Source organism: Lampris incognitus, chromosome 11, assembly GCF_029633865.1.
Source record: "Lampris incognitus isolate fLamInc1 chromosome 11, fLamInc1.hap2, whole genome shotgun sequence".
Lineage (NCBI taxonomy): Eukaryota > Metazoa > Chordata > Actinopteri > Lampriformes > Lampridae > Lampris > Lampris incognitus.
The window spans coordinates 24,838,551-24,863,121 of NC_079221.1; positions in this window are offsets into that span (position 1 = coordinate 24,838,551).

The following is a 24,571-nucleotide window of genomic DNA, read 5'->3' on the forward strand; positions in this document are numbered from 1 at the left end:
AGATTTTTTCATCACAAAACCAACAACTACTCACACGCACCACTGAAAACTGATTTCCGTGTGTGTTTCATTGTGCACTGCCCACATTCAGCATGACAAAATATGAATTTCGCCTTGGCAGGCGATGGTCATTCGCCTGTATTCATGTATGTGTGACCGTAGCGTTATCTGTAAGAAAGTTGGATCAATATGCTTTACTTTGTGGAATTCATGAGAGAGTCACCACTTCTGCCAACAGTTTTAATGGTGCAACTTCATCACAACACTGCTTAATATGACACATTTTTTTTTTCCAAAGTGATATTAAGCGTGCTGGTGAGAGATAACTACTTTTGCTTCTTGAAAAGGCAGAAAATATGCCAGGACCAGAGACAAATTTGTCCAAATGAAAACACAATTAGGCTTCTTATGTATCCTCCATGAACGATTAAGTATTACAGGCTCAAGTCATGTGTATCAAATAGTGTAATTTCATTTCTTATCAACAAAGTCAGAATTAGGAGAAAATTAATGTCCGATTTTCCACTGAATGAACGAAGTGTTTCTTCCCCGGCTGTCGGATAAAAGTGTAAGGGGTTACTTTTGTTGACAAGTGCAAATCCTCCTCCTCTGAAGAACAACGCACAAAGCAATCGCAGGGAAAAATAAATCCCATTCTAGCATGACGCAATTGTGACAACCACAGGACGTAAACCACAAAAAAATGGAACTGTGCTTTCAGATGCCCGCACATATTTATCACAGATCCTATTACAGTTGTTGGCTTTTGACTGTCTGTCGCAGGTGATCTTGATCCGGCTGGGTCTGACATCACACAGTCGTGCAGGGGGTTTCCCAGGAGGTCAAACAGGGGCTTCACGGGATATCAAGTTAATGGAAGTCACCATGATGTTGGATGTCTGTGCCTACTGAAGGTGATTAAGCTGCAGACAGTTGGCAAATTTGTGGTTTTGGTTTTATAAGGAGGGTTAGGCTCCTGGGAAGTGTTTTCATCTGATTTTTTGCAATGGAGTAATGTGTGGGTGGTCTCAACTGCTGTTGTAAGGCAAACTCGAAAGCAATTAGCATAAGCAGAAACTGTCATTTGAGGTGATGTGAAAAGACCTGTATTTCTCACCCTGTCTTTTAATTTCCTCTTACAAAAATGCGTAACGTATATGCATGTTTTTGCACACCTATATTTCATGTAAATTCCTTTGTTTTTGTTTTTTTCCTCCTGTCACCACTGTAAACATGCACAAACGTACACAGTACAGACACACGCACGCACACTCATGCACATGTATAGACATGCAGACATGCACAAGAAGACATACGGTGGACGGCTTCCCTGGGCACCCCACAACTCAAATTTAGGGGGGGTCGGGGGTGGTGGGGGTTTTCTTTTGACAGAGGCTGACACGTCTGGTGAGGAGTGTGTTTCAAGTTGTGCCAACTGTGCCCTCCCTTGTCTCTGTTTCTCCTTCCACCTTTTGTCTGTGAGGGGCTCCATGTCACAGCCAGGCCTCCTAGCGAGGCTTGCTGACCCTCCTCCCGACCTCACTCTGCTGTTGTTTATGGAGGAAGTGTCATCCAGCCTCTTATTATTCCAGCTGGAGCTACCTCTGCCATGCAGCCCAGCCCACAGCTTTTTGCCCAGATCAGTCGAGAGAGAGAGAGAGAACGTTTAGGCAAGACTCGCATACACACCCAAGTCTGTGCCAAATTCCCATTTTTTCAGTCTCTTCATTCCAGTCTAAAGAAAACAAACAAGGGGAAGTCGTTACTACAGTCTGCTATCAGAGGGTAGACTTTAAAAAGGTTGGATGACCCCACTAAGGGAGGTATCTGCTATGCGAGCGTTTCTCCTCTGTCGAGAGGAGGGTGGACCCGTTGAGGTGTCAGCAGTGAGGTAAGATGTTGCACACCAGGGATTTGGCAGGTCAAATAGGGTTTTGTCTGTTTTTCGAACAGACATTGGCAGTTTCTACTCTTCCACAACTTTTGAGAATCTTGACGCAGGACAGCTTCCCGGTTTAAGCCCAGTTCCGGTTTGCAAGTTGTTTCCCAGCCAGGATTCGGTAATCAAGGATGGCTTAGGCGAGGCCATTGGAGGGCAAATTCAACCTGGCAGTTCTCTTATGCTCCAAATACAGTATTCAGGCTCATTGATGGTACCGCAAATTGGTAGGATTTAGAAACTCTGCTCATGCAGAAAATTTCTGTCATAATATCCAAGGCTTTTTTCCCAGCAATAAGTCACACTGGCAGCTATGCTAGCCAAAACACCTCTTTTGCCTTTGCTGTAATCATATACTGTAATGATATAGTACCCACATCAACATTGTTTGGTGGATATAGCCAAGGTCTGTGGGTTAGTCTCATTCACCTCCATTACTCCCTTAAATTACATACAGACAAGTCCTGCACTTGACCATTTTTCAAGTGCAGTTTACTTCCTTTTCATTTATTTTACTACCTCTACAGTTACCACTTGTGTCACAGTGCACTTTATGTTTTATTAAATGTGTGATATATCCCCTCAGTATTAAATTCTACAGCAATTGCTGCACATAAAGGTGGTTTTGCTAGCTTTTCTACTCATGGCAAGCAAGCCTGTTTCCGGAGATGCTATGCATTTCAGTCGATAATCCGCGTAAAATGAAAATCCACCTCAATAAAAAGAAGAAAATACGTTTTCGGAATAGGATCATTTAATAACATATTGTTTAAAATAAACTATCTGAGTGTAATTTGCACAGTTTCAAATAACAGGGTATAACAATCCCTTGTGCCATACATCAGACTGGGCAGTCAAACACTAGCCAGTACCATAACGACCCAGTGGACTCAGCCGTTTCTTGGTCTAACAGGGATCAGTGTGAAGAATATCATATGGCGCCATGAATCTACCAACCAATCTGACAGTCAGCATCATTCACGAAAATAACGAACTAACGAAAATTGGCTGTTACAGAGTTACAGTAAGGGTCAAAGGGCAGGAATGTCATTAGGATTATTGAGTGGGTACTTTCATAAACCTTTCTTGCAATGAGTTAGGCTGACAACACAGTGAAATTTACATCAGCTTGGAGAAGTTAGCAACATGTGTTTCATACATTAAAACATATCCTTATTAACGTGTATCCCTGTACTGTGCCCACTACTGTTTGACACTCTATATTATTAGTTCCCCCCCCTTTTTCTCCCTATTATACTTGGCCAATTACCCCACTCTTCCGAGCTGTCCCGATTGCTGCTCCACCCCCTCTGCCAGTCCGGGGAGGGCTGCAGACTACCACGTTTCCTCTGACACATGTGGAGTCACCAGCCGTTTATTTTCACCTGACAGTGAGGAGTTTCGCCAGGGGGACGTAGTGCATGGGAGGATCGCGCTATTCCCCCCAGTTCCCCCTCCCCCCCGAACAGGTGCCCCGACCGACCAGAGGAGGTGCTAGTGCAGTGACCAGACCACATACCCACATCTGGCTTCCGAACCGCAGGCAACGGAATAGACCGCCACACCACCCGGACGCCAAATTATTAGTTTTCCAACCATCAGGCATGCCGTTTTGTTTGACTTGTTGGTGGAAAAGCTTCCCTGTCTTCATTTAGTCGCTTAATCATGTCATTTAATGCATTGTTAAGCACATTAAAAGCGGGTTGTTTCACAATACCTTGTGTTAATGTAGCGAGTAAAAGGGTTTGAGGGGTTACCGTGAAATTAGCGATTGACAGTTAGAGTGATTATCTGTATCCAAATTACCTCTGCTGTTTTTATATTCAGCCCTTGTTCACCACACGCCAGTCGTGCTCAGGGTGTTTGCGTGTCCTCTTCCTTCTCCACCACCACTTTCACTTACGGACGGAGCGACCCACCTGACCTCCCTTATAGTCTCTCTCTCGCTCTCTCTCTCTCACAAACACACACACTTTTTACAGAGAGCTCGTAATTAGACCAGAGAGAAACAGGGACAAAGGGAGTGTTTCAAATGAGCTGTTCGCTAATTGTGTCACTTTGCCATTTTTTTTTTACCCGCCTATATGAAAAGGGGTATTTAGTGAAATAGAGAACAGCTGGTCAATTTATTCCACTCATTTGTTTTGACTGTCAGTGTAGATTTCAGACCTTCCTCTGTTCCTCTGTTTGTATACCATTGCCATGTGACGGTGATGGTGGTGGGTGGTATCATATGCATAGTGGAAGTGAAAGCGCACACTATTGGGGTATTGTTGGTTGTTAAGGCAGAGAGAAAAGGAAATCCCTTTCCCCTTGCCACCTGTCTTTCACCTTGGATACCTTCCCACTGACAAATGCACCTGAAGTCACCTGTGTGCATGTGTCTGTTCATATGCTTGTACACTACCGTTCAAAAGTTTGGGATCACCCAAACAATTTTGTGTTTTCCATGAAAAGTCAGCCATTTCCTACACCGGTGTGTACTACTCCCTTCAGAGGACAGCACAAACAGGCTCTAACCAGAGTAGAAAAAGAAGTGGGAGGCCGCGTTGCACAACTGAGCAAGAAGATAAGTACATTAGAGTCTCTAGTTTGAGAAACAGACGCCTCACAGGTCCCCAACTGGCATCTTCATTAAATAGTACCTGTTAGAGCCTGTTTGTGCTGTCCTCTGAAGGGAGTAGTACACACCGGTGTAGGAAATCTTCAATTTCTTAGCAATTTCTCGCATGGAATAGCCTTCATTTCTAAGAACAAGAATAGACTGTCGAGTTTCAGATGAAAGTTCTCTTTTTCTGGCCATTTTGAGCGTTTAATTGACCCCACAAATGTGATGCTCCAGAAACTCAATCTGCTCAAAGAAGTGCCCATCCAACCAATCCAACTTGTGGGAGCTGCTTCTGGAAGCGTGGGGTGCAATTTCTCCAGATTACCTCAACAAATTAACAGCTAGAATGCCAAAGGTCTGCAATGCTGTAATTGCTGCAAATGGAGGATTCTTTGACGAAAGCAAAGTTTGATGTAAAAAAAATCTTATTTCAAATACAAATTATTTCTAACCTTGTCAATGTCTTGACTCTATTTTCTATTCATTTCACAACATATGGTGGTGAATAAGTGTGACTTTTCATGGAAAACACAAAATTGTTTGGGTGATCCCAAACTTTTGAACGGTAGTGTATGTGTGGGTGTGTTGTGTGTTTGTGCCCTGGCTTATAGGCATTTATGTGAATGTGTCTCCGCTCTGTATTTATACATGAGATGAACTGTGAGAGAGAGAGAGTGTGTGTGTGTGCGAGTGTGTGTGTGCACACGTGTATGCACAGTACATGTATGGGTGTTGTTTACATTTTTTGGTGCAAGAATTTGTTAAAAGCTGATATATTTGTGTTATTTCATACATGTTGGTGCATGTGTGTGTGTGTGTGTGTGTGTGTGTGTGTATGATCTTTAGCTGCAGTCTCAGTAGATCTAAGTGTTTTGCTGTAATAGTGTATTCTAGCCTGTGGGAGGAGTGAGACTGGAAAAGTAATTGGAGGTCGGTCCGGGACAAGGGCATCTGCCAAGGGTGTGAATAATGCAGCGCTGGACTGAGGAATAGTGTGTGTGTGTGTGTGTGTGTGTGTGCGTGCGTGCGTGCAAGAGTGTTTGAGGGGGTAAAAAAGTGTTGGTGTGCATGTGTGCTCTCATGCATATCTGTGTTCTGCAAACTGTTTGTGAATGCTGAATTTTCTTATGTTTATAATAATGTCTGTTCATGCACAGTACATACACACTGTGTGTGAGTAGGAATGGACGCATTTGTGTTTCTATGGGAAATGGGCATGCACTGTGTGTGTGTGTGTGTGTGTGTGTGTGTGTGTGTGTGTGTGTGTGTGTGTGTGTGTGTTAAAATGTGAAAGGGGCATGCAGTATGGTATGGATCAGTGTGTTTTTGTCCATAAGAAAGAATGTTATTATTTACATGTGGAACCACTCAGATAATAGGATTTATTCCACTGTGCTCGGTGCAGAGAAAGCTCCAAAGAATAACCACCATCTACCACATTGTTCCTTAAAGATGGGTTTGGGATCCAAAGGTGCAATATGAAATCATTACAGTGGGTCCAGTGGGTAAAAAGCAGCTACAGTCCTGCAGACCTAAAACTTCAGTCATTAGGACCCACATCAGAGTTTAATGAATGAGGCTGGGGAAAAAAAACAACAAAAAAACAAAAAAAAACCTTCAGCTGACTAGTAGGCCTATTGGTTCTACTTAAAACTGTAACATTTTAAAACCAAAACTGTAAAATCTTAAAACCAAGCTCCATGTGCCCTTTTCTGAGAGCCACAAACCGCACTGCAACAACCCAGTGACAGACAAACCGTGAGCTCTCTACTGCACAAAATAAAAGATTTTAATCCTTAACTTGAACTTCAGACCTTGCCATCCTTTTGAGTCCAATTAACGAGGCTGACAAAAAGTGTCAGCTGACTGGTTTAGAAAGCAGAGGCAGGTTTTTTCTGCACAAAAATGAGCATCTCTTGCCTTTTCACAGTCTATTCGATTTCTCTTTTCGTCTGTCACATGAGAGGCAACGCTGAACAACCGGTGGCTGTCAGCACTTGTTCTGGGCGCACACAGGTATTTGCGTGCTGCATGAGCAAGAGCAGGGCAAAGGGCCTGGTTGCATTTCCAGTATTCCAAAGGACTGTCTTCCCTGGGAATTGTGGCTTCAGACAGGTATGTGTGTGTGCCAACAAAGTAAAAGAAATAGCAGTTATTTTTAATTTTTGAGGCAATGACAATGCAATAACGATTTTTTTCAAAATCAATAAACATGCAAGCCAAATCATATAGGCTATGCCCCAAAGACAGCTGATATAGCAGAATAATAATCGAGACAGTTGCACTATTCATTCAGCTACTTTACGCAGTCTAAAATTAACGATTCTAAAAATAGCCTACATTAGTGTATGGTTTAAGGCTTATGGCCTACCTGTGACGCGGTTTCGGGTTCGGCTTCTCTTCAAACATGACATCCTCCTCTAAAAAATGTTTATACATGTCCAGCAGTGATCCTGTTCAGGTCTTCTTCTATGGGGGATCCCTCGCGCTGGCATCTCCATTGCCGCCCACTTCATCCAAGACTTTTAAATCAACATTATGTAACTTTGGTTTAGCGCGTACAACCTCCCGCGAGCGATCAATTTATAAGTCATGACCCGCCCTACTCTGCCTGTGATTGGCTGACCTTGATACGCTTGCCCAACCAACGAAGGCAACGAGTTCTAGCCAATCGAAGGCAGAGTAGGACGGGTCATGTGACTTCACCATCCTAGGGAAAAAAATATAAGTCATGGGGGATCCATCAATCCATCCATTAGTCGCGGGAATGCTGGAGCCTATCCCAGCGGTCATTCCCACTCAACCAAAGTTACATAGTACAAGAACAGGCGATCGGGGCTCGGAATGGGAATGAAAGAGGCACCATTCTCTCTATTACAAGTCAGTGTACCATCAAAATGATTTTGAAGCTGTTATTTTAAGGTAAAAACTTTACATGTTACGTGTTGCTTTAAGCAGTAGGACACGAGCGCCCCTCTTCTTGTCCATGTCAAAGTACTGGTCTTTGTATTTGGCATCAAGCATGGTTGCAACGGAATAACGTGTCTCACATAGCACACCGTTGAAGCAATCACTGACAGTTTCCAGTAGGGTGCTTTTGGCTGTCTGCACACCTCTGTCTGTGTCGCTGGGCCTGCCAAGCAGTCGTGTCAGTGCCACAACAGCGGGGATCACATCAGCCTCTGTTCAGCTGCTCAAAGGGGGCGAGAAGTGTGATCACATTTTCTAGAATTCCCCATTGATTTGCCATAGAAGTTGCGGGGAGCTCACAGCCTTCTGCCCTTTTCTGCTCAACCAAGCTTTGCATCATATAAAATGTCCAATTCCATGTGGTTGCGACATTTTGCTGAAGTCGTTTGAAAGGCATCCCGAGCTCCTTCTATACACCTTATAGGTGACTGCAAGCAAGTTGTGAGTGCTTGTAATGCACAACCAACTGCAGCATGTGTGCCATGCATGGTAGACTTGGCACACCGAACTCTATCATTGCTTTTGCCATGTTACATGCATTGTCACATAGCACTACATGTACACTCTCATTTGAAATTTTCCATTTCCCATACATGCTATCAAAAGTGGATGCAATTGCAGCTGCTGTGTGAGAACCTGAGAAGTCCTGCGAATGCAGGACAGCCTTTTTACAGATGAAGTCCTCGTCAATTCACTGGGCAATGAGGCTCAACATGCTGACAGGGTTTACACTCAATGTCTAAATGTCTGGGGTAAAGCTAATAAGAGTGGAGTCAGTGAGGAGCTTCTCTATGTGATTGGAGACAACACTTTGCAGTTCAAGTAAGGCCACATCTGAAAAATAATAATGGCTAGGCATAGCGTACCGTGGCTTTAAGCACATCATCATCCCGCAGAAGCTCACATCTTGCCCCGTGCTGAAAGGCTGGTTATCAAGAGCAATTAATTCAATGATTTTGTTATTTAGGGCTTTCACCTTTGGGTGGTCGCTACTGTATTTCTTAGCTCTGTCAAATGACTGATGTAGATGCTGCTGACAGATTTTCGCTGGCACCGTTTTTTTTGCCAACTTTTCAGAAAGTCTTTGTGGTGTTCAGGATGACAGCTCTTAAGATGCATAGTTTAAATGTGTGGTGTTAAAGGAGCATGGCTTTACCCCTCCTTGCATCACTGGTGCTTTACAAGCATTGCAAATAGCAATTTTGTTGTTTCAGATACTTTGAAATATTTCCATACAGCTGACATGTTGAAGCTTGTTGCTGGCGCTCATAATAAACATTTAGTGTCATCATGTGCATATAGTTAACATGGTAATACTTTAGTATGGGGAACATATACACCATTAATTAGGTGCGTATTGGCATGCAAATTAGCAACATATTGGCTCTTCATTGGTCTTTATTAAGCACTTATTAATGCCGTATTCTGCATGGCCTTATTATACAACCAGTAAGCCATTAACTATGAGTTTTCCCTCTATAACCTCAGAATTATTGCTTATTAGTAGTACCATCTCAATATGCTTTGCTTAGTATGGACTTTATAAGGTGGTAGTACCACAAGAAGAGTTATTCTCCCTTACTAACACGTAATGAATATGGTCTGTTCTTACATAACAAAACACAAAAGTACAAGTGTTAATAGTGTTAAATTACTCTAAATTCAGTTGTTGTTACTTAGAATATGTTTGCTATGCGCCATGAAGTTGAATCAAACTGATATTGATGTTCTGCAAATTCGTGAAGAAATCGCCCGTAAAAAGTGCACTCACAGTCCAATTTAGCTTTTGCTCATTTCGTTTTTTTAAACAATATAAATTATAATAACCATATAAGTAATATAAATATCATCAGTAGCCCATTAACTAGCAACACTTTTTAATGAGTAATGCACTTGTCTTCTTTCTCCACCGTGCTGGTGTTCAGACTTCTGTCATTCACAATTTATTAGAAAACCTTGAGCCATAAATGATTTATACAAAATGTTGATACAGCGGCCCGGGAATCTGAATGTTCCTTTTGCCCAAGGTTGCCTGATGTAACCTCACTTGTAGAGATACAAAAAGAGCTTATAAGGAGTGCCAGCAGCAGGGATTACATTGAATCTCTATCAGCGGATGATCAAGCAATGGCAGATAGTGTAGCAGAAACTGTGGCAACGAGGACGAGTTATCTCAACACAATAACTTTTCCATCTGGACTGACCCATGCCAAGGCACGCAAGCTATGTGTTTTAGCGGTCTCCATTTGCTTTGTTTTGATTTGTTTGCCATCCTGTTGCCACATGTGTCACTTTGTTTATTTACCCTTCTAGCCACTGATTCAGATAGGCCCGAGTGGCATGTGTGCTGTTTTGTGTGCGGTGTGGAAACCACACCATTCCGGCACAAACCAGCACCGTGGGGTTTTGGAGTGCACCCACTGAGGGACAGAGAGAAGAGAAAAATGTTAGCTCCTGACCTTCAACAGAGAGACAACACTACAATAGTGTGATCATGCTTGTGCATGCCTGTATTGTGTGTGTGTGTGTGTGTGTGTGTGTGTGTGTGTGTGTGTGTGTGTGTGTGTGTGTGTGTGTTTGATTGTTTGCCAAGTTTGTCTTTCTACAGGTGTGTCTCTGTATGTTATCCACTGTTTTGTAGTGTGTGTGTGTGTGTGTGTTTGATTGTTTGCTAGTTTTGTCTTTCTATAGGTGTCTCTGTACGTTATCTACTGTTTTGTAGTGCGTGTATTTGTTTGTTTGCTAGTTTTGTCTTTCTATATGTATGTCTCTGTATGTCTGTTATACACTGTTTTGTAGTGTGTGTTCGTTTGTGTGTGTATGCGTGTGTGTACTCCATGTAAATTTGTGAACACCATGGGGATGGAGATGAGAAGAGGCCATGGTGTCGTTTCAGTGATGACATGTTTATAGAGGTGCAGATCGTGACCATGCTGCCATGTCTCATCCCCAACAAAGTCTTAATGGAAGCTAGTTAGTGGTAGCCATGAGTTGTAAGCAAGCTAATGAGCAAATCACTTTGGCACAAAGTCACTGTAAACTATGGTGTCTCTTCTTGTAAATCCCCGTTGCCAAAACCATCAAACACACACACACACACACACACACACACACACACACACACACACACACACACACACACACAACAATTGAAAAAAAAAAGAACGGAGAAAAAAAAAACTGTCCATTAATGAAATATGAAACGTGGCATAAAACAAAAGTCTGCCTTAAAATCTATACAAATGGGTCACCTTGGTGAAGGTGATATTCTGCGAGCCTTCAATAAAAGAGGCTGGGAGAATGTATGGGTGCTGAATACTGTAATAGTTAGTGTGTAGGAGGAATGGGCGTTGAGTCTGAAGTATGTCGTTAAATGGATATTGGCAGCAGACTGTAAAAGTCCATGCTTAGTCTGATTCCTGGCTCCTAGAAGCTCTTGGGTTTCATGGAGAAGACAGAAAAATGAGACAGAGAGAGAGAGAGACAGAGAGCGAGAGAGAGAGACAGAGAGCGAGAGAGAGAGAGGCGAGAAGAGAGGAGAGAGAGGCAAGAGGAGAGACAGTGAGAAAAGAGAGCGCGAGAAAAGAGAGCGAGAGGCGAGAGGAGAAAAAAAAAGAGAGAGAGAAAGAGGCTATTTTCCTAGGGCTTGAACAGAGAATGGTATGAAAGGTTTGTGGTCCAAGCTCAAACCGGCTATAACCAACCTAACATTTGTGTCCTTGCGACTGTTTCAAAAGTGTTTAAAAGTAAAAACATTTGAGACCTTTCAGACTGAATTAGATGCTCATTACTGTCCTGAGGTAACTTTCTAGATTTGTCACCAGTGGTAATTTGGCGTGGAACACAGAATTCCCTGCAGCCTAAATGTTCATTAAGAGTTGACCAACAACAAATTAATATTCACCCAGAGGCTAATTTTCTCATTAGTGCTTGGATTTGAAACTTATTTTCGTCCAAAATCAATACACAGGAAAGCACACAAAAGCATGGTAGGAATTAATGACCTCAATCAAAAAGCACAATGTTTACCACCTTGAACTTTAAAAACCTATTTTTTTAGCAATATTCTTCTGTGTAACATTTTAATGATGCAATAACAGCAATACCCATCATGCTTTTCTTTATGTAGCAGTGCTACACTTTCCATGTCCTTGACCATAAACTGCCTGGGCCTTATTCATGTATCACAACAATATTTCACTAACTCCAGATCCCGCTTCAGCCCAGAGGTATATTCCCTGGAAGGACAATGGGTTTTATTTAGCATATTTCTGCCATCTTTATAGGAAATGGCCTGGGATGTGGCGCCGTGGGCAGCCACATGAGATGTGTTTATGGTCCAAGGCAGAGGCGGGCTGTGTGATGGATCAAGATATCGCAGTGCTCCGGGGTGTGGATGTCATTTGTGCAGCAGGCGGCCCAGGTATCACTCCAGGTATGTTTTCATTAGACTGATGTAGAAAAGGTGTAGTACGCAAAGTCAGAGCTCTTCTTAGGGAATGACAGAGCATCTCTGTCACTGTCTGCATTTAGGTCTGAGGAAGAGCAATGGAGAAAAGCGATGGACTGAGAGAGAGAGAGAGAGAGAGAGAGAGAGAGAGAGAGAGAGAGAGAGAGAGAGAGAGAGAGAGAGAGAGAGAGTGAGGGTAGGTGTTCTACATCTCCTGTCTCCACCAATTGATTGCAAGGCACAGTGGGCATCAATCTCTGACAAGTCATTCTCAGTGGATGCTTGTGAAGTGTATAGCATTTTTGGTTTCATTTTCAAATGGAAATTACTTCAGGATTGGCAGGAGAATTGAGCCAGGTGAGCAGATCAGAGGGGAAGGGGGTGCACAGTAGCTGAAGTGCATGATGGGAACGTGTGGAGGAGAAAACAATGCAGAGTCAAGCTATCACTGATGGATCTGCAGCTTAACAATGTTTATCCCCTCTAAGGAAAAAAAAACAGTCAGGTATATAATGGAGAGAGAGCGAGAGAGAGAGCGAGAGAGAGGGGGGGGGGGGGTTAGGCTTATAATTGAGTTCTTCTTTATTAGGTATGAACAAACAGTGTTGAGTTCGACAGTGTTTGCACAGGACTGCACCGTAAATGACACTCTGCTAATAAACTGAATTGTGGCATAATTGCATTCATTAGCAGAGACACCTGCACTTTTGGTAGAGGTCAACAGCATCGTTTGCTCATACCATAACAAACTTTGGCACCTTTCTGACAAAATGGACTGATGAACAGATTGAAGAAGGAGAAGAGCTTGAAAAACAAAAGAGAAAACGCTTTTCTTGCTTCATCGGGATAGGACAGGATTAAAGAGGTTGTTAAGGACGCGGGGGTGTGAGAATGTGTGCATACACATGCAGGAGTGTAGTGTTGTTTGTTTTTTTTGTTTGTTTGTTTTTTATTCCCCCTTTTTTCTCCCTAATTGTATCCGGCCAATGACCCCACTCTTCCGATCCGTCACGGTCGCTGCTCCACCCCCTCTGCCGATCCGGGGAGGGCTGCAGACTACCACGTCTCCTCCGATACATGTGGAGTTGCCAGCCGCTTCTTTTCACCTGACAGTGAGGAGTTTCGCCAGGGGCACGTAGCACGTGGGAGGATCACGCTATTCCACCCAGTTCCCCCTCCCCCTAAACAGGCACCCCGACCGACCAGAGGAGGCGCTAGTGCAGCGACCAGGAGACATACCCACATCAGACATCCCACGTGGAGACATGGCCAATTGTGTCTGTAGGGACGTCCGATCAAGCCGGAGGTAACACAGGGATTTGACCCGGCGATCCCCGTGTTGGTAGGCCATCGTGCCATGCTTGGAGGGGAAGCCACAATCATTCAAAACAATGGATTCATCATTCAGTGCTGTAAATTAGATGTTAGGCTTAAATATTGCAGCATAGGTCTCAACCTAAGTTTGGCTTCGAAAGACAAAATAGAACGAGCAAAAATGGGACTGAAAAATATCTTTCCATGCAGTCCTACTAGATGCATTAACATAAGGCTGTGATGGGCTCTCTGTCCATATTCATGCACATTACCCAGTGACGTTAGGAGACAGAGGGTCATCTATGAGAAGGAAGCGGGACTATAGCTGGTAGGTTAGTCAACGTGCAGTACAGAGAGACAGATTAGAGAGTTGTTTTCATCAGTGTTTCTTACTTATTGTTCATATACTGCTGACATTTACTCTGACTGTGCTTTGGCAATGAAAATGTATTGCTTTCACCATGCCGACAAAGCAAACTGATTTGAACTGAACTGAGAATGTGAGAGAGATGGAAAACTGGAGAGAGACAGAGAGAGAAAGAGAGAGATGGAGAACTTGAGAGAGAGAGAGAGAGAGAGAGAGAGAGAGAGAGAGAGAGAGAGAGAGAGAGAGAGAGAGAGAGAGAGAGAGAAAGAGAGAGAGAATCATTGTTGTGTTGTGCTGTTGTTTTACATGATTTGGCAATATACAAATACAAAAAATGTATGTCATGCCAATAAAGCAAATATTGAATTGAATTGAATTGAGAGAGAGAGAGAGAGAGAGAGAGAGAGAGAGAGAATTTTGATTTTTTTTTAGTTAATACAAGTCTTTATTAAACAAGAAACAGACTTTAACATGACATATTTTTAACAATATGATCAAAAAAATCACTCCATCACATTAACCTGTCCAATAAAGACTTAATTTTCAATGACAGAACTGAGACTCACCTATCAACTAAGAGAGAGACAGAGAGAGAGAGACAGACAGACAGACAGACAGAGAGAGAGAGAGAATAATCAAGAGAGAAAGGCGTAAAAACAGAAAACCCCCAGCTCTGTTGGAGAGTGAGGGAGAGTGAATGAAAAGGAGAGAGAGAGACAGACAGACAGACAGACAGACAGACAGACAGACAGATTACCTGTCCTACTGTATAAATGCCATGGCACACAGCTGGTCTGAGTCATGCAGAGACTGAGAAGGGCTGTCTGGCAGTGCCGCTCTACCCTTCACCCTGCCTGTAGTACACAGTGACAAGGGCAGGGCAGGTCTCACACCAACATAGACACACACACACACACACACACACACACACACACACACACACACACACACACACACACACACACACACACATAGACACAAACAAACACACACACACACACACACAATACACACACACAGCACACAAAGAGAAGGTCTGCTGAGCCACCAGAGAACGCATGATTGGCAGAGCTTGGCTAACCATTCCCCGGGACAGAAAAATAAGCCCTCCAAATTTCATATCATTGGCCTTCATACGACCATCATTTTCCACTTCGTATTTTTGCTCATTTTCACCTTTTTTTATTATTAAATTACTATAGTTCTGTATTGTAAAAACCCATCTCTGTCACTGAAGAGGATAAATGTAAGTGAATCATGTGAGCACAGTGTCAGATGACAGCCACAGACAAGTCATCATCAACAATCACCTGATTAGAGTTAGGCGAGGATTGGGCACAAAAAAAACCCATAAAAGGTTGTTGATATGAACAAAAAGGCAAAGGCTTTGATACTACCATTTAAAAAGACAGAGGAGAGCGACTGCAATCCAGTTCTGTGAATAAACCAATTATTTGAGCGGTTATATGACTGATTACGCAAGCAATGGATTTTAGAAATAATGGAATTCATGGGGGGGGCTCTGTACTTTTATACAGTTAAACTTTGCTCTCTTGCTGTGAAATCAGTTTGCTATATTTTCAATTGACCCCATTTTTCCCCCCGTGAACAAGACCCAGAACAAAAAGGGTCTTGCTCACAAGTGAGGGGAGGATGGAGCGGGAGTTTGCCAGGCGGATTGGTGCAGCATCAGCAGTAATGCAGACATTGTACCGGACTGTTGTGGTGAAGAGGGAGCTGAGCCAGAAGGAAAAACTCTCAATTTACCAGTCAATCTTCGTTCCAACCCTCACCTATGGTCATGAGCTTTGGGTAGTGACCGAAAGGGTGAGATCACGGATACAAGCAGCTGAAATGAGTTTCCTCCGTAGGGTGTCTGGGCTCAGCCTTAGAGATAGGGTGAGGAGCTCGGACATCCGGAGGGAGCTCACAGTAGAGCTGCTGCTCCTTCATCTTGAAAGGAGCCAGTTGAGGTAGTTCGGGCATCTGATTATGATGCCTCCTGGGCACCTTCCTTTGGAGGTTTTCCAGGTACATCCAACTGGGGGGAGACCCCGGGGTAGACCCAGAACTCACTGGAGGCCTATATGTCCAATCTGGCCTGGGAACCTCTTGGGATCCTCCAGGAGGAGCTGGAGGGCATTGCTGGGGTGAGGGACGTCTGGAGTGCCCTACTTAGCTTGCTGCCACCACGACCTGACCCCGGAGAAGTGGCTGATGAGATGATATGATGATGGGATGAGATGAGATTTTTTTCCCCATTTCCCTTTTTTTTTTTTATTCAGGGTGATGTATTCTCTCCAAATAATATGTCTATACAGTATGTGCATTTTCTAAATGCACTTATAGCCGAATAAAGACACAGATGGAATGGTTAGGGCTAGTTATGTGTCCGAAGAAACGGAAACGGATGATCCGCTGTGGCGACCCCTAACAGGAGCATCCATAGTAGTAGTAGTAGTAGTTATGTGTCCGAATCTCAGTGAAGGTTAAGTGTAGGACAGGCTTCGGGCACAGTTCAGATGACATTGGCTATGCTTTGGCAAAGAGCTAGTGCGCTCATTGTTACACTTCACCGCCACATTGCGTCTCTGCTGCTGCACAACGTCACGCCGTGAGGCAATGGCTCATGAGCAACTGGCTCATAACAAATGAAGCACCAAGCACTTCTGGGCTCACCCACCAGTTCCCAAATCCAGTACATCACAAACCAGTGTGAGACTGAGATTATGAACTGTTGCTATGCAGGGAGCGAGAGCGAGAGCGAGAGAGGATTACAAGACATGTCTGACATGACGTCAGCACTCCTCCTGTTTTCTCGGCTAACCGCTGTCAGTCATGCCGGGCATGCACGTCCCTACCCAGCTCAGTGACATTTCTACCCTTTTGTAGTCTCCCCCTTCCTGTTTCCCGTCCTGTTTTTGTTATGTTTTCTGTGCTTGTTCCTCTCATCCTCTCCTTTCCACTGCCTCCCTTTGTATTAATTCCTTCCCACTTATTCACCCCATCTCTCTCTTTTCCTTCTTTCTCCAGCTCCAAAATTAAGAAACCACAGCGGGATGGCTTTTCTCATGTTGGCTGATGCAAATGTCGGCATGATGTGTGTGACTGTGCATGCACGTACGTGTGTGTGCATGTGTGTGTGTGTGTGTGTGTGTAAGTACATATTTCAACAAGGATTTAAAGACAAAAGAATAACAAGCACCCTCAGACTTTGTTTAAAGGTGTTAGCTTGATCCAAATAATCTGATAATCTGGTGTTGGCCATTTCATAGTTTAGTGCAGCAACGACAACAGTGACAAGCAAACACACTTTAGCCTAGCTTGTGAATTGAGCAAAAGCTCTTGGCGTGCCTGCACAAAAACTGTATTTGTGTGTCAGTGTGTTAGTTTAGAATATGCATGCTGCACCATGCCACCCCCGCCCTTCTTTCTTCTCCCTCTTCCACCCCCACGCCGCCTTTACACACCCCATACTGCCTCCGTCAGTGTTATGATTGGACCTGGAGAGCGTGGGGGGGGGGTTAGATCTATCTGCCAGGGGATAGAGTTTATCTGACCCCACTGACTGATCCCCCCACCACCACCACCTCCCTCTCCACCCCGTTTCCTCCCCAGCCATCCAGCATTGGGACGGGACTTCCTCGGTCGGTCTTATCAGTTTGAACCACAACCCTGGTGCAAGCCCGCCAACCTGAGCGCACAGGCCCGCCACCACCACCAGAGCCGGTGGGTAGGTACAGGAATTGTGCACTACGTCAGCCTGAGAATGACATATCGGCAACCTGTGGTCACAAAATGAGGCGAGGAGAGAGAGAGAAGCTTGAGGGTGGGACAGAATTTGACAGTGTGCGGAAGGGAGACAAAACACGAGAGGGAGAGAGAGAGGGAGAGGGAGAGAGAGCAAGAGAGTGAGGGCGAGAGAGGGAGAAAGAGAGTGAGGGAGAGAGAGAGAGAGTGAGGGAGAGAGAGAGAGTGAGGGTGAGAGAGAGAGCGCGACGTGCTGTGTTGATGTGGGTAAAGTAGGAGATTGGATCAGACTCAGGGATGCAGTTTCAGATTGTGAGGCAACTGGAAAACACCTAATGCACGCGCAGATGCACACACAAATGACGGCTTTCAGCCCTCTTATGCTGAGCGGCCGACACTATTATTCCTCTCTCCGTTTGAATAAACAATACTATGCCGGGCCTGGCGGTATTGATATCAGGGAGAAGATAAGCAGAGTAAATAAAGCTTAACTCCGGGTGGAAAAGGTTTCCTCTTGTTGGTGCTCAACTGTTTCACTGTTTAAACACCTCCAGATGGAAATTAAAAAATGGCCAACGCACAATTCTAATCTTGACGACGCAAAGGAATTGACCGTGTGTGTGTGTGTGTGTGTGTGTGTGTGTGTGTGTGTGTGTGTGTGTGGATAAAGTAAGTGTTGGCTTGTCCATGCAGACTGAATGCTTATATGCATATGTACGTTTGCGTTCACACAGATATTTTGCGCGCAAGTAAGCACATGTAAGAGTCCCAAATGTGTGCACCCATGCAACCACTTGTGTGTTGTTGAATCTTCCAATGCATCCACGTCTGTAAGCACTTAAGGTTCTCATATCGGACATCTTAGAATGATGATGTGCACTTCGGATCCATCATCTATCACAGCCGGCCGAGGGTTCTGCGCGGCGGGGGGGAGCAACGGGCCAGCGCGATGACTTATCTTGGGCAAACACCTTGCAACACGTAGCACATAACTTACCGATGAGGGATAGTTTTTAAGGAACCAGCACTTGCCCAGAGTTGAGATGCGTCTTTTATAAAAGTAAAAACGGAGCACCGCGTCCAAGTAATATGGCGTTAAGCGAGAGATGAGTTGCTGCATGGTTCTCCCTCTCGGGCAAATAAATGGGACCGGGGAAAGTTCTCCGCTCGGTCTCCTGGGCTCAGAAGTGACTGATGTTTATGGTGATGGAGGGCCTAGATCTCCTCAACGTCTGCTGGTTATTAGGCCTACATTAAAAGGTAACCTCCTAACGACTTCCCGGAAACAAAACTGATGACAAGGTGTAACACGTTAATTAAGGTACTGCAACATCGAAGCGGCCACTTAATCTTAGATCGCGCTTGTCAAAGGGATTTAGGATCTGATTGACTTGAACAGATTACGGCACTCCTCAGCTTTCTGTTGGAGTGCAACGGAAAAATTAATTGCCAATGACATTTTGGTTGTAATCTCTTTTCTCCCCCCCCCCCCGCTCTCTTCAATTAATTATCACCTCTGTTTCATATTGCAGTTCTGGGGAGGGTCTTTAGAAGATGTACAGGAGCCGGAATCAGTTCCTCAACCGCTGAGTACAACGTCCTGGTTTTGATCGAGTCTGTGCAATCTAATCATCGGGTACTCTCTTCTCATGCTTAGACTGCTGTGTCAGTGCTATTACCCACCACTATGCTGATGCTCACACACACACACACACACACACACACACACACACACACACACACACACACACACACACACACACACACACACAAGCTGTCTGAGTGACAGTTGAGGAGTAGGTGGGGTGCGGGCCATCTTGTATCGTCAATCATCTTCAACACGGACGGCTCATTTGCCCAAATGTCGGGGGGGGGAGTGGGGTGAGGGACGAGTGGAAAGGACAGAGGTGCAGAGGGGTGGAAGAGAGAAGGTGAAAGAGAGATGAGTGAGAGAGAGAGAGAGTGAGAAAGAGAGATGGAGACAGCGTGAGAGAGAGGTGAAACAGGAAGAGCCACAGGTGAGGCCAGAGGAGGAGGAGGACAAAAGATGGCGGGGGGGGGGGGTAAAAGAGCGTCCTAAAAGAAGAAGAGAGGAAGGAAGAAGAGCTAAAGAGAAGAGATGGTGGAGAGAATTCAACACAGAGGAATGAAAGAAAAAGAGCGGAGGGCAAGAGAAGAAGCGGAGCGGATAGGAAATGAGAAAGGGTGTTGAGAAAGAAAGTGTAAAGTGAAGGATATGAAAAAAGAGAAAAATGAGAGCAGGAAGAGGGAGGTGGAGGGAATTTTCTCATTCGGCAATATACCGCAGGGAGGAAAAGAGAGGAAATGGAGGGAATGAAGTTGGATACGGCCCGCTGACAGAATGAAGGCGGGTGAGAGAAGAGATAGCACTGTGGCGTGATGAATCTGAGGTCATGTGTGTGTGTGTGTGTGTGTGTGTGTGTGTGTGTGTTAGTGGGGTGTTTGCTCACTGTGCCAAATTAAACCACAGGACCAAAGAGAGACATTTCATTTCACAGATATGATTGATGGAAAATGTGCGTGTCTCAGGGAAGTGTCAGCTGGCCTGTCCTGACACATGTGTACACACACATACACACACACACACACACACACACAGACACACACACACACAAATATATATACTCTTCACTTGTCTTGACAGCCAGATAATGAAAGAGCTGAAACCCACTTATATACGTATATTGCCAAGTAAAACCACAGCCATTATAATGCTATAATGAGAATTGCATATAAGACATCATAGCTATGAGGCCAGAATCACTAACCACGGGAAACATCTCATCGAGAGTGTAAACAGACAAGGTGCTGAAGTTATTCCACTTGACTACTGACTTATTTACAGAGTGACAAGAATGGTTAAACTAATCTAAAAAAACCATTAGTATACCATGAAATAAGTTTCATAGGTTGATGATGTTATTCTTTCATTATATGTTCATTGTCTTTATTCATTTATGTTTCTATTTTAGCCTTTAGCTTAGCCACTAGCTTAAGCACGCACACTTCCACCACTGGCTGCATGGAGAATCAGTGCACATTCCATCAGTGTCCCCAGTCGCCTGCCAACCCCCCACAGGGGGGGGGGGGCTCCTGCAGTGACCACTTCTCCACCTCTGACATCCAGACCTAAAAGCCCTGAGCTAAGGCTCAAAGTTCCCATTCAGCCCCGGGGGAGACAGACATGAACAGTGACTTCCCAGTGATTCGGGGAGATTACTGGGGGGATTGTTTGTCAAACAGCAGGCTGAACAAATGTTGTGTATTTTATTTAAGATGGAGTCTCTGTCATCATTATGCTTCAGTATTAGGTTGCGATGGTGAAGTCCTGTGTGTGTGTATGTGTGTGTGTGTGAGTACCAAGATGTTTATTCATGTGTATGTATGTGTGTGTATGTGTGTGTGTGACTGAGTACCAAGATGTGTATTCATGTGTGTGTGTGTGTGTGTGTGTGTGCGTGCCTGTGCCGGCGCACACATGCGTTTGGAGGACCAGAGGGACAGGACAAATACAAGAAAAACGAGGAACGGGAGATTTGAAAAGAAGGCTAGGAAAGACCAAAGGAAAGAAAAACAATAAAACCAGAGTACTGGGGCTCAGAGAGGAAAGGAGAATAATGGGAAGGAAAGGAAACAAGGGAAGAGTAAAGATAGCAAAGAAGAGGAAGGCGAGAAAGGAAAGAGAATGGAGGACAGCAACTGGAGGTGGAGAAAAGGGGAGGAGTGAAGAGCAGCTGAGGATAAAAGAGAAGAGAAGAGAAGAGAAGAGAAGAGAAGAGAAGAGAAGAGAAGAGAAGAGAAGAGAAGAGAAGAGAAGAGAAGAGAAGAGAAGAGAAGAGAAGAGAGGGGGGGTGTGTTCAGGAGAAAGGAGAACCAAGAAGCAAGAGAGGGGAAAAAGAAGGAAAGTGCATATCCATCAAAACTTCCACCGCCATAGCTCATCACCATACAGCGCTGACATGCTCAGTGCTCTGCTGCATCCTCGCCGTGGAGGTCACGGCCTCCGGGGGCCTCCGGGGGCCTCCGCAGTGTGGGTGCAGCGTGTCACTGTGATGTATGTGTCAGCAACGGCAGAGACTCCCACATTAGCTATGACTGTACCTTTCCCTCCCATAGGGGGAAACGACCTCTGAACCCCTTCCCTCCGCCACCCACCCTCACTGCAAAAGGGGGCCCGTCGGAAAAGACGCGTGTCCATTAATTGTTATTAAAAAGATGAAACTGGGAGTCAAGTTTGCGCGCTACCCGACCTTCCAGCGCTTCGAGGACCTCATTATGCATCATCATCATCATCGCCATCGTGTTGCTAGGATTTTAATGGGAATCCACGCTGCTTCAGTCGCTGCAGGCAGTAGATTTAGTCTCAGACAGTTTTCCTGTACCTGACAGGCCATCGGGGTGAGGTATGCCTTACACTGTTTATGTGGATTTCCGACAGCTTTGGTATAAACCAGACTCCTTACTGTTTTTAATGGTCTGAGACTCAACTGGCCGCGCTCACCCTAGAAATGCCTTCTCACTGTCTTCTCAAAACAAGGGGAGGATTGTTTTCCGCACATACTGGGAGAGAGAGAGCGAGAGAGCGAGACAGAGAGAGGTAAAGCGAGGGGGAAATTAGAGGTGAAGAAATGCATGAAAGATCAATGGGGTAAGGGTGTAAGTGCACGAGATACTGTAAATGTTTACGTTTTCATGACAAGGATACTTCCACTTCTACCGCAGCTTCAGACCGCGCCCTCTGAGCTTGAGGGAGTCCTCACAAGACAGCTGCTTAAAATCAAACCTTTGCCCCCCCCCCAAACAAAGCCTCACATCTTTCACAGAGAGCTACTGAAGAGTAAAAAAAAAAAACAAAGCTTTAAAAAAATGCTATGCGTGTTATGAAGATGTTGACAGCTGCAAATTGTTGGCCACTGGTTTGGATAGGTGGAAAAAAAAAAGAAGGATGGATTTCATCTGTCCTGGCTTCAAGACGCTAACTCAACATTTAGAGGATTCACGCGGGCTTTATGCAACAAGTGATTCTGTAATATTCAGCTCAGCTTAGATTTCAATGCATTGGCAAGTGACTCCCAGAGCTGCGAACAAGCCAATAAAAAGGTACCCAAGTCAGTCAGGAGACAAACACCTTGGATCACTACTGTCAAAACCAGGTCGTTTTGATGCATAAAAATACTTTTTTTTATTTTGTAAATCCACAGTGGATGTTTCTTATTTGTCCCCGCTGGAGACACCAGAAGAAACCATTTCTCCGTGAGTGTCTGTTGGTAAAAATCCCAGTAGCTCATGGTGACGCCATGGCAGGTTCTCTGGAAACGGGGAACAACTTGTTCAGGCTCACAGCTGACAAAGTCATTTTTGCTCACAATTGATCGCCTGTTGACATACACGGATGAACAATGTATGGGGTTGATTTTCTCCCTTAAATGCAGCCTCTGTACTAACTGAAGGGTCATATTTATGGAGGCTGAAAGTCAGCGGCATTCTCCTTAAATCCAGGTTCTACAGACCACGGAAAATGGGCAAGATGGAAAAAAGGGAGCGTGCCCCCACCCGCCTATCCATCCAAATTGCCCCTCTGAGGCAAATGATGAAGTGGGGTTTGCACAAAGCCAGCACTCAGCTTTAATTGGACGGAAGGTGGCTGTACACTCATACCATAAATAACCGGGGGTTTGTGGGGTGAGGTCAAGATGAGGGGGTGCTCAACTTTAAACATCGCGCACCCCTCTGCGCGCACCCCTCTGCACCCACCCCTCTGCACCTACCCCTCTGCACTCACCCTTATGCACCTACCCCTCTGTACCCACCCCTCTGCACCTACACCTCTGCACTCACCCCTATGCACCCACCCCTTGCATTCACCCCTATGCACCCACCTCTCTGTACCCACCCTTCTGCACTCACCCCTATGCACCCACCCCTCTGCACCTACCCCTATGCACCCACCCCTCTCAACTCATCCCTGCAACCACCTGCAACCACCCCTCTGCCGCAGCAAGCTATAACGTCACTAAGTCCAAGAGAGGCCATCAGGGAATGGCCATAAATAACCTCTGGGCAGGCTGATTTGTCTCTGGCCATAAACACAACCTAAACCACTAATATACAGGTCAGCACCAGAGTGATTTAGGCCCTCGGGGGACTGGAAAACTTCATCACAGGGTTTAATATTTTTTGCCTCTTGATTCACACTTACCTTTTTTTTTTCTGCCCCAGCTGAGAAGTGTTGTGTTGAACTTTAGCCTGACAAAGAAGTCAAAACACACTACAGATTTGTTCCGTGAGAGGGTTTAGGGAAAGAGACAGGCTGACATGTTGAACATGTTTAAAACGAGTGCCGGACTGGGAGTGAAGCCCTGGAGCTTCAAAGCGAAATTACGACCAATCAAGATTTGCCAGATAGTGTAAAGGCTTTTAATTTGTTTGCGGGCTTAAACTCATAATAAATGACACTCCGGCACAGAGAGTAATGCGTTTGTCATTATTGAGGCTGCGAACAATTGAACTGAGAAACGCAAAGAAAGATCAGAGGAGAGGAGGGTGGAGGGAGGGGATCGCAAGCAGATGAAAACATCCCTTGATAAAAGGGCTTCTTCAATAGAAATGAAATTTTGGACAATCAATTTAATGACTCAGTTCAAAGGGACTTTCACAGCCCCTCAAGTTAATATAGAGTCAAAATAGCATTCAAAGGGAACCGCTGATATTTAAAGTCTATTATGTTTCTTCACAGGGCACTTGCAAGCAGCACCAGGGGAAAGTTTTATCCTCGTTACTTAAGTTAAAGTGGGCACTGAAAGTCACAGGCCTGGTTGTTAGCTTGAAGCTAACAAGAGTTAGCAAAGAAAGAGCAACCAGTGACACGGCTAACCGGGCCTCATAGGAAACACAGCCAAGGCTGGAACGCGCCTTTAAGTAAGCTAACTGTGAGCTAACTTGGAGGATGAAAGAGTGAAGCGTCTCACAGTTGGACTTTTGATGTAAGAGCGGTGAAAATGGAGCAATACACTTGGTAGTTCAGTAAATGACAGGGCTAACAGAGTAAGCAAACGGGAGTAAAATAGGATGTGATGCCTTATAGGCAGGGGAGACAGGAAACCTTTTCCATTTTGCTACTGTAAGTATCTTCTTTCTCTACTGACACCGCTT